We start from the raw sequence: 16,508 nt of genomic DNA on the forward strand, positions 1-16,508 counted from the left end.
TTGAAATATCGCAGTTTTTAGGTTTTTCAAAAAATTTGCTTTTGAAATCGAATATTCCGAAATTTTAGTCCGAGACGTTCAAGATCAGATATTTTTGGAATCAGCACGATGAAATCTATATCCCAGAATTTTTTGAGAATTTTTAGTCAATTTTTCCGATTTTTCTCTTTATAAAATTCGAGCATTTTTCGGCCAATTTCTAACATTAGCTAGACATGTTTTTGTATATTTCGACATATAGAAGTCAAAAAAAATCCACAATTTGACAACAATTTTCGGTCGATTGAAGCAAATTTAAACATTTTTTGGAAAATTTTTGAAAATTTTGAATTCACTTTTCGTGTTTATTGGAACAGATTTCGTTTAGGCGATTTTAGATTTATAATTGGCGGAAAATTAGGCATCTACAATTTGTCACCAATTTTCAGTCGATAGAACCAATTTTAACCAAGTTTTGGGTACCATGATTATGCTTTCAGATCAAAATTTTTGAAATATTCGCTGTCAAATCCATTTTTTTGACAATTCTAAAAATTGTCATATTTTATTTGCCGATTCTGGAAAAACTGAAGTCGAAACGAACTTCTAGACTGGCAATCTACAAAAAATCCTATTAAGTAATTTTCGAAAAGGTCGAAAAAAGGTCAAAAATTTCATAAGGAAAGCGTATGGAAAATTCCCGATTTTGGAAACGTTGTCTAAAAAAAGTTCAAATATAGATCTTGATTCGGGAAAGTATAGGTTTCGGACCAAGGTTCTCGAATCCAATTTTTTTTTAAATCTAAAAATTGTCATACTTTATTTGACGATTCTAGAAAAACTGGTAAACATTTTCAAAGAACTGAAGCCGAAAACAACTTCTAGATGTACCTATCTACAAAAAAAAAACTCTCTAAGTAATTTTCGAAAATGGTCGAAAAATGGTCAAAAATTTCACATTAAAAAATTGAGATTTTGGAAAAGTTGGCTAAAAATCCACAAAACATTCTAGAATATAAATAAAAAATAAAACGTACTCGTATCTGCACAAGATCGTTGTTTGAGATTAATCCTTGACTAGCCAACCTCTAAATAAAAAATTAATAGTTTAAAACTCCATTATTTTAACTAGATCAAAAATTTTTTATTTTTTTTACGTAACATGTCTGCGACATGAGCACGGCATGAGAACTCATTAATAACAAAATTAAATCATTAAAAGCTTAATTAAATTGGTATGTTTGGAAGCAGCTCCAGTTTTTTCTTCTACCGAACTGTCAGATCATGTTAAGTTGCATAATTGTGGTTTTTCACCCAACCGCCCCGCCCACCGGTCACAATTAACATCAATTCATCCACAGTCCCTCAAAAAAAGCACTCTAGCAAAAACCCGTCAAAAAACCTTCTAATCCCCCCGAACCCTAACCAACCGCCTTTCTCTTCGCCGATTTTTCCACCCATTAAGAGCCCATAAAACTCCTCTAAGGTCGGCCCCGACCATGTCCACAATCCCGTATTAATACCATTAATAATACCATTACCACGATATTACGTCGCATAAAAACTTAATGTCGATATTATGCAAAGCACCTCAACCGTACGCAGTTTTCCTCTTTTCGTGCTCGGACAGACAAGTCGAGGAAATCGCCAAAAGCTGAAAAAATTCAATGCTGGCCGCAGGTCATGGCTCGAACACCATATCGATAACAACCCTATGTGAAATAAGGGTGGAGGCCCCGCCCCCGGTGCCGAGGGTGTCGAGGGCGCGCCGCGATTGGCCGAAGGGACACGAGGACACGCCTGTGCGTTCGGAATGCGGCGATGGCAAGGACTTGATTAAATTTTAAGGAAGACGCTTGTTTTGGAGAAATTGCGGCGGGGGGAGGGGGGATTAGAATTTACGCCGGTAATAAAGAGATGGGCTTGGGACAGTGTCTGTGTGGGGTTTGGCGGAAGATTTCGCCAAGGCCGCGATTTTGCAGTGTAGATAATCGGTGCGCCGTTAATAGAGTCGGTGTAGTAGTGTAAACAACGTAACGAGGTTGGTTTTTTGAATTAGTTCCAAGGTTGGCGGTTTTCTGTAGTGGAAAAAATGATTGCATTGTTGCATCGGAAAAAATTTGCATATTTAAAAAAAAAACCAAAGTTACTGAGTTACCGTTTTTGGGTACTTTTGAAAAAATTGTTCCCTAGTGACTACGCAGCTAAAAATAAAATATTATCCTTTCATCTTGAAAAAATCGATTAATATTAAATAGACATTCAAAGTCACCTTCCTTAAAAAGTCTTGTTTTTTGGATCCCATAAAAATTACTTTTTTTGGGAACATTTATAATTTAAACTGGATTCAAGAACACTATGACGCATAATAATTTCAAAAAGACGTCAACAGAAACAACAAACACGAATGGAAATTATCTTTTTTGCTAACTTTTTACAAAAGTCAAGTCGAAGTGGACAAAAATTATACAAATACCAAGGACTGCGATTTTGATAACTAATTCAATTTTGTGTCATAAAAACGCATAATTAAAAACAAGAACTTTTGGGTGCCCAAAAAACTAACGCTAGGTATTTTTTAAATTTTGGAAACAAAAATAATCAACTGTACAGTAGTTTTCAAAGTAGGAGTGGATTAAGTAATCGGAAAATCATTTCTGCATTCCCCTTTACCATTTTTGGGTACCGCAAAATAAAAAATTGTTGTTGTGAGTCCTGTTTATTTGAAGGATTTGTGATCTACAAGGCGCCAAGGTAACGCTTTTTGATTGTATTTCCACAAACGGAACGCCACAGTTACCATTTTTGGGTCCTTTTTCAAAAAATACGATGTTGCAAGTACAGATGTAGCATTTCAAAATATTAATCCTTGAATCTTGAACTGAAACGATTAACACTGAAAATCACCTGCTTTGAACTAGCTCCGTCACTATTTTTTGGAACCAGAAAAACGAAATTTTTTGGCACCACAAAAATGAAATTGTTTTTAGTATATTATATAATTTAAGATCCATTGAGCGTGCTGTATTGGTAGTAATAATTTCAAAATAACACCAACAGAACAAAAAAAAACACAAGTGAAAGTTACCTTTTTTGGGTAATTTTTCGTAATAATCGATTTCCAGTAAACACCAAAGATTGTTAACTCGCGAAGTTAATTTTGATTTATTGTTTTGAAACAGGGTTATTTAAAGCAAAAATTTTTCAAGGGCCTAAAATTTACACTAGCATAAAAATAAAAGGCACTTTTTTGAAATTGTACAAAATACTACGAACGTTACTGAAACTCATCCAAATACTGAAATGATGTTCCAGTTTTTCAAATTTTGGCAAATTAAGAACTCAGAAATTCATTTTTGTGTTCTTTGTTACCATTTTTGGGTACCATTAAAATAAAAATTTTAAGTGAATGATACAATAAATCTTGTTTAATTGAAGGTTCCCTAATTTATTGTACCTCAAAGTAACGTCTTTTATTGAGTTTTCCACAAATGAAACGGCAAAAGTTACCATTTTTGGGTACCTTTCCAAAATCACATTTAAAGAAATACGAAAAGCACATTCTTCAAAACTGATTTCTTAAAATAGTTCTGGAATATGCGACACACTGTATACCAAGTAAGCCAATTCTGATATGTAAGTATACAAATTGTTTTGCCATTTAGGGTACTATAAAACTCAAAACTGACCTAATAATTGTCACAAAAAGGGGATATTTTAACTACAACTTTATTATTACTGTATGCAACGAGCGAACACTCTTCAAATCGACACCAAGAGTGCGAAAGTAAACATAACACAAAGGTACCTTTTTGGGTCCTTTTTTCAAAAATTAAATTTCAAAAAATTCTAAGAAAGACAACACATTCGATCAATTGTATTATGCTGAATGATTTGGCAAATAAAGGACTCAGAAATTAATTTCTGTGTTGTCCATTACCATTTTTGGGTACCATAAAAATAAAAGTTTTAAGTGCATGATGTAATAAATCCGTTTAGTTGAAGTGTTCCTGATTTATGATACCTCAAAGTAACTTTTGTTATTGAGTTTTCCACAAATGGAAAGTCAAAAGTTACCATTTTTGGGTACTTTTAGAAAAATATTTCATATTTCACAACTACAGATTCATCATTTAAAAATATTAATTTTGTCACCTTAAATTAAAACAATGAACATTGAAGAACGCCTTATTTGGAAAAAACTCCTTCACCATTTTTTGAAAATTTTTGGCACCATAAAAACTGGATTATTTTTAGTAACTATATTACAGATTTAAGCTTTATTGATGCTTGGCGTATTAGGAACAATTTCAAAATAACACCAACAGACCAAAAAAACCACAAGTGAAAGTTGCCTTGTTTGGGTAACATTTTGCAATACTCGACTTTTTTGGGTACTGTTTCCGAAAATCACATTTAAAGAAATACGAAAAGCATATTCTTGAAAACTGATTTCTTAAAATAGTTCTGAAATATGCGACACACTGTATACCAAGTAAGCCAATTCTGATATGTTTACAAATTGTTTTGCCATTTTGGGTACCATAATACTCAAAACTGTCCCAGTAATTCTCAAAAAGAGGGGATATTTTAAGTATAACTTTATTATTACTGTATGCAACGAGCGAACACTCTTCAAATCGACACCAAGAGTGCGAAAGTAAACAACACAAAGTTACCTTTTTGGGTCCTTTTTTCAAAAATTAAATTTCAAAAAATTCTAAGAAAGACAACACATTCGATCAATTGTATTATGCTGAATGATTTGGCAAATAAAGAACTCAGAAATTAATTTCTGTGTTGTCCATTACCATTTTTGGGTCCCATAAAAATAAAAGTTTTAAGTGTATGATGTAATAAATCCGTTTAGTTGAAGTGTTCCTGATTTATGATACCTCAAAGTAACTTTTGTTATTGAGTTTTCCACAAATGGAAAATCAAAAGTTACCATTTTTGGGTACTTTTAGAAAAATATTTCATATTTCACAACTACAGATTCATCATTTAAAAATATTAATTTTGTCACCTTAAATTAAAACAATGAACATTGAAGAACGCCTTATTTGGAAAAAACTCCTTTACCATTTTTTGAAAATTTTTGGCACCATAAAAACTGGATTATTTTTAGTAACTATATTACATGATTTAAGCTTTATTGATGCTTGGTATATTAGGAACAATTTCAAAATAACACCAACAGACCAAAAAAACCACAAGTGAAAGTTGCCTTATTTGGGTAACATTTTGCAATACTCGACTTTTTTGGGTACTGTTTCCGAAAATCACATTTAAAGAAATACGAAAAGCATATTCTTGAAAACTGATTTCTTAAAATAGTTCTGAAATATGCGACACACTGTATACCAAGTAAGCCAATTCTGATATGTTTACAAATTGTTTTGCCATTTTGGGTACCATAATACTCAAAACTGTCCTAGTAATTCTCAAAAAGAGGGGATATTTTAAGTATAACTTTATTATTACTGTATGCAACGAGCGAACACTCTTCAAATCGACACCAAGAGTGCGAAAGTAAACATAACACAAAGGTACCTTTTAGGGTCCTTTTTTCAAAAATTAAATTTCAAAAACTTCTAAGAAAGACAACACATTCGATCAATTGTATTATGCTGAATGATTTGGCAAATAAAGAACTCAGAAATTCATTTCTGTATTGTCTATTACCATTTTTGGGTACCATAAAAATAAACGTTTTAAGTGTATGATGTAATAAATCCGCTTAGTTGAAGTGTTCCTGATTTATGATACCTCAAAGTAACTTTTGTTATTGAGTTTTCCACAAATGGAACGGCAAAAGTTACCATTTTTGGGTACTTTTTGAAAAATATTTCATAACTACAGATTTATCATTTCAAAATATTAATTTTGTCACCTTAAATTAAAACAATGAACATTGAAGAAACGCCTTATTTGGAAAAAACTCCTTTACCATTTTTTGAAAATTTTTGGCACCATAAAAACTGAATTATTTTTAGTAACTATATTACATAATTTAAGCTTTATTGATGCTTAGCATATCGGGAACAATTTCAAAATAACACCAACAGACCAAAAAAACCACAAGTGAAAGTTGCCTTATTTGGGTAACATTTTGCAATAGTCGACTTTTTTGGGTACTGTTTCCGAAAATCAAAGTCAAATTTAATACCAAGACTAAGTTTGACATGCAATTTATATTTTTAACAAGCGCATTATTAAAAGAAAAAATATGTGTGCCGAAAATTCACACTATAGTGCAAAAAACGGTACTTTCATCGTTTTGAAAATGCTACCAACATTATTGGAAGCCAACCCAGCGCTGAGAACTTTTCGAAATTCGATGATTTAGCTCGTCAATGAACAGTTTCTATATTTCCTGGTGCCATTTTTGGGTACCACATTCGCACAAACCCATAAAAGTTCCGTTTCGCTCACCGATTCTTGACCTAGAGCATACCTCAATTTTTAAATCGCGGCCTAAACCAAGCTCGCACGGGTAAATCGGCCGTACGTGCCGTCTCCACACGCAAACACCGCCCCCCCGCCGTCCCCCCGGCCGCGAATTATCCGAAATCTGATTTAGACGAGCGCCGAAATAATTGCGTTGGTACAATAATCATGGGAATTCCCGTACTGCGTGGCCGTCTACACATCCGGTACCAACGTCCGTACCAATGGGCAATTTCCACGGCACCTCGGCCTGCACACCTCGCGGTCCCATTTTTTCGCTTTTCTCTGCGGTGAGTGTCGTTATGTAACCGACGCATTCTTTCCGTCCGTTTGAAAAAATGGGGGGCCCTCGCACGGGTAACGCCGCTCGTTTCGATGCCAATGTCAGGCCTAGTAGACTAGATTTATCCTTGAGACGGTCAGTCCTGCCAGCCGAAATGCGTGCATAATGAATAGGTGGTTGTTATGCGCCAGTGACCAAACACTGAACCACACACGCCTCGGCAGACGATGAGTGGGCCCAAACAAAACGATCGACGCACAAAAAACCGCCGGGAGGGGGGGGGGGGCAAGGTGACTCGCACACGTGGACGGGCCGAAGGGCCCCCGACGGGCGAGCGGTGCCGTTTTTGGGTCCTTTTTTATTCGAGTTTATTTAATTTCATTTTTTCGTGTGGTGTACAAAGATCACTCCAAACTTAACCAGGCAACACAACGAGTTTACGAAGAAAATAAAAGAGTACCATTTTTGGGTACTTTTCAAAAATAAACCTCGAGCAATTTAACGCACGCTAGTCCAAGTCCAACTTTAGAAAAAAAGAACAAAAATCGTAAACAAAACACAAGTTACCTTTTTTGGGTACCTTTTTGAAATTCCAAAGTCCAAAAATTACCATTTTTGGGCATTTTTGGATTTCCACCGTTCAACCATCGCCATATATGCACAAGCCTCAATTTCTACATTAGTTCCTACACATTTTAACCTGTTATCGTTATCTATACATTTATAATTCATACGATAGCCAGCAATTTTGCAACATTGTAGCTTTTATCACGCACTTTAAATTAGAATGTGCAGCGTTACTCAGTACGTTTGGTTTAACGACTTCCACGTGCTTTTTTTTTTTACTACAATTAAAAAACTTTGACAAACGCAATGACTACCATTAACAACGAAATTCGCTGATAGTGGAAAAATTCACTTCACTTTTCCAGGAAAAGCGACTTTCTTATCGTTCCGCGAACTCTGCCGATTCCAAAAAAATGCGCCCTTCATTCGAACACCTGGTAGTCGAAAGTTCTTCGATTTGTCCGCTTCTTTCAACACAGACGTAAACTGTGTCGGTATTTCGTGTCATAAAGTTGATTTATCGCCGGTATTTCGTATTTTTACGCCCGTGGAAGAATTATTTGTTTCTTATTACCTGTTGCCCTCAAGTTTCACATTCTCTCGTCATTTAAATCGCTGGATGTCGATTGTTAGGTTATAAGATAATTGTAATAATGATCATTTTAATAAGCAATAAGTCAATGCCGGGGAAATATTAAGTTCGTAAGTGGAATTGAGCATGCAATGGTTTGTCGTGAGCTGGATTTGGGTTGGGAATGTGTGAGACAGGGTCGACTAGAGCAGGTGTTGGTGGAAAGGAGAGTATGATTTATTTGTTTAGATTAGACATTTGTTTTCAAAAAGTACCCAAAAATAACCCTATTGTGGCTTTCACAAGTAAAAGATTGTTTATTTTAGGTCGAAGGTATTTTAATTATCAAATTAAAGCAGAATTTTTGACTTTGTCAGACTCAGATAATTCAAAAATTACCCAAAAATGGCACCATTCTGAAATCTACTGTTAATTATCGAAGACTTTTTTCGCTATTTTAAAATTTTTATGTTGTCTGTGAACAAATAAATCATTCTTGTTTCATACGGTTTTCAGATTTTCAAAAGGTACCCAAAAACGGAACAATTTGGTTGTTCAAAAGTACCAAAAATTTAGATCTTCTTTGTTGTTTGCTTTTGCTATACATTTCCACAATAACCTGATGACTTATTTTTAAGTTTCTTTTTTTAATAAGAACGAATTCTCTCTCATACTCAAAAATGGCCCTATTTTGATTTTCATGATTAATAGTTTCTTTAATTTGGTTTGAAGATATTTTATGTCAAATTAAATAACAATTTTTGAAGCTAGTCAGATTCAGATAATTCAAAAATTACCCAAAAATGGCCCAGTTCTGATCTCTATAATTAATTATCAATGATTTTTTTTTGCTATTTCGAAAACTTAATATTGTCTGTGGAAAATTAAATCAAATTAAATAATTCCTCTTTCATACGGTTTCCAAATTTTCAGAAGTTCTGTTGCAAAAGTGCCCAAAAATGGCCCTATTTTGGTTTTCATGATTAATAGTTTGTTGAATTTTATTTTGAAGGTATTCTATGTATCACGTTAAACGACAACTTTTGAAGTTAGTCAGACTCAAATAATTCAGAAAATTACCCAAAAATGACCCCATTTTGATCTCTATAAATAATTATCGATGATCTTTTTCGCTATTTTGAAAATTTAATGTTATCTGTGTAAAATTAAATCAAATTAATCATTCCTGTTTCATACGGTTTCCAAATTTTCAAAAGTTCTGTTGCAAAAGTGCCCAAAAATGGCCCTATTTTTGTTTTCATGATTAATAGTTTGTTCAGTTTTATTTTGAAGGTAATCAATGTATCACATTAAACGACAACTTTTGAAGTTAGTCAGACTCAAATAATTCAAAAATTACCCAAAAATGACCCCATTTTGATCTCTATAAATAATTATCGATGATCTTTTTCGCTATTTTTAAAATTTAATGTTATCTGTGAAAAATTAAATCAAATTAAATAATTCCTGTTTCATACGATTTCCAGATTTTCAAAAGGTACCCAAAAACAGAACAATTTGGTTGTTAAAAAGTACTAAATATTTAAACCTTCTTTGTTATTTGCTTTGTTATACATTTCCACAATAACCTGATGACTTATTTTTAAGTTTCTTTATTAATAAGAACGGATTCTCTAACAATCCAGAACTAATATCCGTTCTGTTGCAAAAGTGCCCAAAAATGGCCCTATTTTGGTTTTCATGATTAATAGTTTGTTCAATTTTATTTTGAAGGTATTTTATTTATCCCATTGAACGATAACTTTTGAAGTTAGTCAGATTCAAATTATTCAAAAATTACCCAAAAATTACCCCATTTTGATCTCTATAAATAATTATCGATGATCTTTTTCGCTATTTTGAAATTTAATTTTATCTGTGTAAAATTAAATCAAATTAAATAATTCCTGTTTCATACGGTTTCCAGATTTTCAAAAGGTACCCGAAAACAGAACAATTTGGTTAAAAAGTACCAAATATCTAAATCTTCTTTGTTATTTGCTTTGTTATACATTTCCACAATAACCTGATGACTTATTTTTAAGTTTCTTTTTTTTATAAGAACGGATTCTTTAACAAATCCACAATTAATAACCGTTCTGTTGCAAAAGTGCCCAAAAATGGCCCTATTTTGGTTTTCGTGATTAATAGTTTGTTCAATTTTACTTTGAAGGTATTCTATGTATCACGTTAAACGACAACTTTTGAAGTTAGTCAGACTCAAATAATTCAGAAAATTACCCAAAAATGACCCCATTTTGATCTCTATAAATAATTATCGATGATTTTTTTCGCTATTTTTAAAATTTAATGTTATCTGTGAAAAATTAAATCAAATTAAATAATTCCTGTTTCATACGATTTCCAGATTTTCAAAAGGTACCCAAAAACAGAACAATTTGGTTGTTAAAAAGTACTAAATATTTAAACCTTCTTTGTTATTTGCTTTGTTATACATTTCCACAATAACCTGATGACTTATTTTTAAGTTTCTTTATTAATAAGAACGGATTCTCTAACAATCCAGAACTAATATCCGTTCTGTTGCAAAAGTGCCCAAAAATGGCCCTATTTTGGTTTTCATGATTAATAGTTTGTTCAATTTTATTTTGAAGGTATTTTATTTATCCCATTGAACGATAACTTTTGAAGTTAGTCAGATTCAAATTATTCAAAAATTACCCAAAAATTACCCCATTTTGATCTCTATAAATAATTATCGATGATCTTTTTCGCTATTTTGAAATTTAATTTTATCTGTGTAAAATTAAATCAAATTAAATAATTCCTGTTTCATACGGTTTCCAGATTTTCAAAAGGTACCCGAAAACAGAACAATTTGGTTAAAAAGTACCAAATATCTAAATCTTCTTTGTTATTTGCTTTGTTATACATTTCCACAATAACCTGATGACTTATTTTTAAGTTTCTTTTTTTTATAAGAACGGATTCTTTAACAAATCCACAATTAATAACCGTTCTGTTGCAAAAGTGCCCAAAAATGGCCCTATTTTGGTTTTCGTGATTAATAGTTTGTTCAATTTTACTTTGAAGGTATTCTATGTATCACGTTAAACGACAACTTTTGAAGTTAGTCAGACTCAAATAATTCAGAAAATTACCCAAAAATGACCCCATTTTGATCTCTATAAATAATTATCGATGATTTTTTTCGCTATTTTGAAAATTTAATGTTATCTGTGAAAAATTAAATCAAATTAAATAATTCCTGTTTCATACGATTTCCAGATTTTCAAAAGGTACCCGAAAACAGAACAATTTGATTGTTAAAAAGTACCAAATATTTAAATCTTCTTTTTTATTTGCTTTGTTATACAATTCCACAATAACCTGACGACTTATTTTTAAGTTTATTTTTTTAATAAGAACGGATTCTATAACAAATCCAGAATTAATATCCGTTCTGTTGCAAAAGTGCCCAAAAATGGCCCTATTTTGGTTTTCGTGATTAATAGTTTGTTCAATTTTACTTTGAAGGTATTCTATGTATCACGTTAAACGACAACTTTTGAAGTTAGTGAGACTCAAATTATTCAAAAATTACCCAAAAATTACCCCATTTTGATCTCTATTAATAATTATCGATGATTTTTTCGCTATTTTGAAAATTTAATGTTATCTGTGAAAAATTGAATCAAATTAAATAGTTCCTGTTTCATACGGTTTCCAGATTTTCAAAAGGTACCCGAAAACAGAACAATTTGGTTGTTAAAAAGTACCAAATATTTAAATCTTCTTTTTTATTTGCTTTGTTATACATTTCCACAATAACCTGATGACTTATTTTTAAGTTTCTTTTTTTTATAAGAACGGATTCTTTAACAAATCCACAATTAATAACCGTTCTGTTGCAAAAGTGCCCAAAAATGGCCCTATTTTGGTTTTCATGATTAATAGTTTGTTGAATTTTATTTTGAAGGTATTCTATGTATCACGTTAAACGACAAGTTTTGAAGTTAGTCAGACTCAAATAATTCAGAAAATTACCCAAAAATGACCCCATTTTGATCTCTATAAATAATTATCGATGATTTTTTTCGCTATTTTGAAAATTTAATGTTATCTGTGAAAAATTAAATCAAATTAAATAATTCCTGTTTCATACGATTTCCAGATTTTCAAAAGGTACCCGAAAACAGAACAATTTGTTTGTTAAAAAGTACCAAATATTTAAATCTTCTTTTTTATTTGCTTTGTTATACAATTCCACAATAACCTGACGACTTATTTTTAAGTTTATTTTTTTAATAAGAACGGATTCTATAACAAATCCAGAATTAATATCCGTTCTGTTGCAAAAGTGCCCAAAAATGGCCCTATTTTGGTTTTCATGATTAATAGTTTGTTCAATTTTATTTTGAAGATATTTTATCACATTAAACAACAACTTTTGAAGTTAGTCAAACTCAGATAATTCAAAAATTACCCAAAAATTACCTCATTTTGATCTATACAGTTAATTATTATCGATGATTTTTTTCACAATTTTGAAAATTTAATATTGTCTGTTAAAACTTAAATCATATTACATAATTCCTATTTTCAGATTTTCAAAAGGTAACCAAAAACGGAACAATTTGGTTGTTAAAAAGTACCAAATATTTAAATCTTCTTCTTTTATTTAATTTTACTTTGAAGATGTTTTATTTATCAATTTAAAGAACAACTTTTGAAGCTAATTAGAGTCAGATAATTCAAAAATTACCCAAAAATGGCCCCATTCTGATCTCCACAATTAATTATCGACAATTTTTTTGGTTATTTTAAAAATCTAACGTTGTCTGTGAAAAATTAAATCAAAATAAAAATTCTTGTTTCATACGGTTTTCAGATTTTCAAAAAGTACCTAAAAACGGAACAAATTGGTTGTTAAAAGTACCAAAAATTGAAATGTTCTTTGTTGTTTGCTTTTACTATAGATTTCCACAATAACCTGATGATTTTTTTTAAACGGATCCACTAAGAAATCTAAATTTAATATCCGTCCTGTTAAAAAAGGACCAAAAATGTCCCTATTTTTGTTTTCTCAATTAATACTTTCTTTAATTTGAGTTTGAAGATATTTTAATCAAATTAAAAAACAATTCTTAAAGCTAGTCAGTTTCATATAATTCAAAAATTAACAGCCAACTCCGATTAATCGTTTCAGAAGCTTCATCCCCCACACATTGTTACTTTCAACAACTTTCCTAAAGTCAAACCGTGACTTTTCTTTATTCCATTTCAATTTCCACATACAAGTTTCCAACCGCCCCCAATTAACCAACCGTTTTGATCCCACCCCCGCCGAAATCGCATCGCGCGCCATGACAAAGTCAAAACAACGAAGACGCTAGACAGAGGGAATGCAGTACGGGGGCGGAGGGGGCGGTTTGGGGGCAGACGTCTGGCCCCGTGCACCGGCAACGAAATTAGTGGGTGAAGGTAGCCTAGATCAATACCTAGTCTAGGCTAGTCCAGCACCCCTCACTCCAGACACTGCGTCACGCGCTGTCTCGCACCCCACAACTCACCCACCCCCGCCGCCGCCTCCGACTCTGCTGCAGCGATGAATTATGCACGGCGCTGATAATTATCGACTTGTCGGACACGTCGAGGAATTCGCGAAACTCGGACGCTGCCGGGGGCGGCACACTGACACTGATTCGGGGGCGGCGAGCTGAAAGCGGAGCGGTGTGTCCGCGTTGCCAGGTGCTAAATTCAAGAGAAACGAAAACTTTGGCACGAAAGGCGGATTCAAAGTGGGGCCACTTTTAAAGAATGAGCCAAAATGGAGCGCTGCAAGCCGGACTGATTAGTAAATCGTGGTTTTGCGAGCCGCCAAAGCTAGCCTTGTTGGAATAAGTGGTGCTTAAGCGCATATTGTGGTTATTATGACATATGATTAGTGTTAATTTTATTATAATGTGGACGGTACGTTAATTGTTTCGCTGTGTTGATGGTGTGAAAACAAATGCATTATCCTGTCCTTCACTCCGCACAATGCGCTCTCATCGCGCAGACAAAAAGGTTGCATATCAGATGGTGAACAAGGTAATTGGTAGCTGTAGCGATTTTTTTGGTAAAAACGCCCATTTTGCAAAAAATTAATAAAAAAAAACATTTTTTTAAAGCGAAACTTCAAAACTATTATCAGGTATTCAGAAGATTTAAGAAGTTCTCGAAAGTGCGAAAATGAATTTAAATTTTAGGCCGTCAAACCAAAATGGTGCCATTTTTGGGCACTAATTTGAGAAACAATCGAAAGACAGATAGTTTTAAGCCTCCTGAAAAGTTCGTTTGTTCGTTGAAAAAAAGACAACAAAATCTGGTAAATTTAATTTTGGGTACTTTTTTCAAAAAGGGTACTCAACCATCTCCTTTTCAATTATTGTTGACGTGTACTGAAACATTTTCGCCCTTGTCAGTTTCAGTTTTTATTAAAAATATATATCTGTAGTATTAGGACACCAGAATAGTGAAAACTAAACCTCTCTTTGAATTTTGGGTACTTTTTGAAAATTAAAAACAAACATACTTTGAACTGAGATTTTAATTAGTCATAAAGCAAACCGACTTTGTGCCGAAAACATATCGAAATCGCGTTATGAACGTATGAGTCAAAAGTAGGTCATCTTTGAGTACTTCCTGAGATAAGTTTGCACATATGTATATCCGAAAAATATAAATATTTTTTTAGATTTTGTTGGAAGGCAGAGAATACTCGACAAAATTTATCTTTCATTGTGAAAAACACTTTCAAATTTGTAAAAATAGAAAATGGGGACATTTTTGGGTACTATTTTTAAAACAATTTTTTAGAATATTTTTTGAGACTTTGCATTATATATTATTATATTTATACTGTAGATCGATAATATTTTTACTGTTATAATTATATTTCTTGAAAATGAACATGGGGCCATTTTTGGGTACTTAAATAATAAATTGAATAATCACTTTGTATTACCATAAAGAGTAAATGTAAATGAGAAACCTATATTTCTGTGTTGTGCGAGCTGTCTGTGAGTAACAGGAAAACATGAAATCAGATAGTTGAGGTACTCCCCGAAAAATTAAAATGAAAAAAGAGTTTGTTTCACCAGTCACTTGATCAGTAAAATAAACACTTGTTCACTTTTAAATGTTTTATGCGAATTTGAATACTTGAAGAAAATTTTTATTATTATAAAACTCAAAACGGCCGTTTATGGGTACCCTCTTAAAGAAAGAAAACCACCTAAAATTACAGAAAATGAAAATACTTTTAGACGTTTATTGGTAAATCGCTCTTTTAAACGTGCAAAATAGCACCGAAAAATTGGGGCCGTTTTTTGGGGACTTTCGATTTATTAATTTGAATTTCAGTTTTGTCACTTTTTAGATAAAGTGTGATTACTACATTCAGATTATAAACTTGTCATTGTGGGGACTATCATTAACGCAATTTTTGGGTACTTTTGAAATGAAATTTCGAAAAAATCGTGGAAATTCCTCACCAAATCCATTTCTTCGAGCCACCGCCTCAAAGTTTTTTTTTCCGATCGATAATCTACCACACCACATAATGATCGTTAAAATCAAAACTTTTATATGTATTTTATAAGTTAGAATACTTGACCAAAAATTTGTATTGTTATAAAATTTCAAATGATCATTTTTGGGTACTTTCTGAGGGAAAGAAAACTATACAAAAGTATTTAAATTAAAGTAAGTTAATATATTGATTGCTAAAACGCTCTCCCCTCTATAAAACACAAAAGCCAAATTTGAGCCATCGCAGCAAATTTTCTAGATCATGTGTAACTAACACATTTACACCATAAATTTTACGCAATGGAACCCATATTTGTGGCCATTTTTGGGCATTTTTGAAAAAAATAATCACGAAAATCGCTCGCAAAACCCATTTTTTCGAACTAGCGCATGAAAGTTTATTTTTTCCACTTCATGATCTCCTCCAGTACCACCCAATAATCGTTAAAATCAAAACTTGTGCATTTTTAAATGTTTTGTAGGTCAGGATACTTGACGAAAATTTTTATAGCTATAAAATTTCAAATGATCATTTTTGGGCATTTTCTTAGGGAAAGAAAACCATCTAAAAGTATTAAAAATGAAAGTAAGTTAATATATTGATTGCTAAAGTGCTCTTTGAAAAGTTTCAAAATAACACCAAAGAATTGGGGCCGTTTTTGGGTACTTTCGACTTAGTAATTTTTATTTCAATTTTCGTTACTTTTAGGTTATGTGTGATTAATATATTTTTACTAGAAATTGTTGAATATCGAAGGTGCAGTTGGGGCCATTTTTGGGCACTTTTGAATCGGAACTTAAAAAAGTCTCCCCCAAAAAAACGCAAAAGTCAAAGTTGAGCCATCGCAGCAAATTTTCTAGATCATGTGTAACTAACATATTTACACCATAAATTTTACGTAATGGAACCCATATTTGTGGCCATTTTTTGGGCACTTTTGAAAAAAATAATCACGAAAACGGTCGCAAAACCATTTTTTTCGAACAAGCGAATGAAAGTTTATTTTTTCCACTTCATGATCTCCTCCAGTACCACCTAATAATGGTTAAAATCAAAACTTGTCCATTTTTAAATGTTTTGTAGGTCAGAATACTTGACGAAATTTTTATTGCTATAAAATT

At 32.4% G+C, this 16,508-nt stretch overlaps 1 protein-coding gene across 1 annotated transcript in view; it reads left to right on the forward strand.

Annotated features, from left to right (window-relative positions):
* The first annotated feature begins 1,938 nt into the window (after nt 1-1,938).
* LOC135125361 (zinc finger protein 517-like) overlaps nt 1,939-16,508 on the forward strand; it is an 82,328-nt gene continuing 67,758 nt past the window's right edge. The window contains exon 1 of the mRNA XM_064050889.1: nt 1,939-2,020. The gene's annotated coding sequence lies outside the window, so the exon portion shown is untranslated. The remainder of the gene's footprint in view (nt 2,021-16,508) is intronic.

This window comes from Zophobas morio, unplaced genomic scaffold, assembly GCF_036711695.1.
Source record: "Zophobas morio isolate AGI-343-1 ecotype UQ-CSIRO unplaced genomic scaffold, CSIRO_AGI_Zmor_V1 ptg000008l, whole genome shotgun sequence".
Classification (NCBI taxonomy): Eukaryota; Metazoa; Arthropoda; class Insecta; order Coleoptera; family Tenebrionidae; genus Zophobas; species Zophobas morio.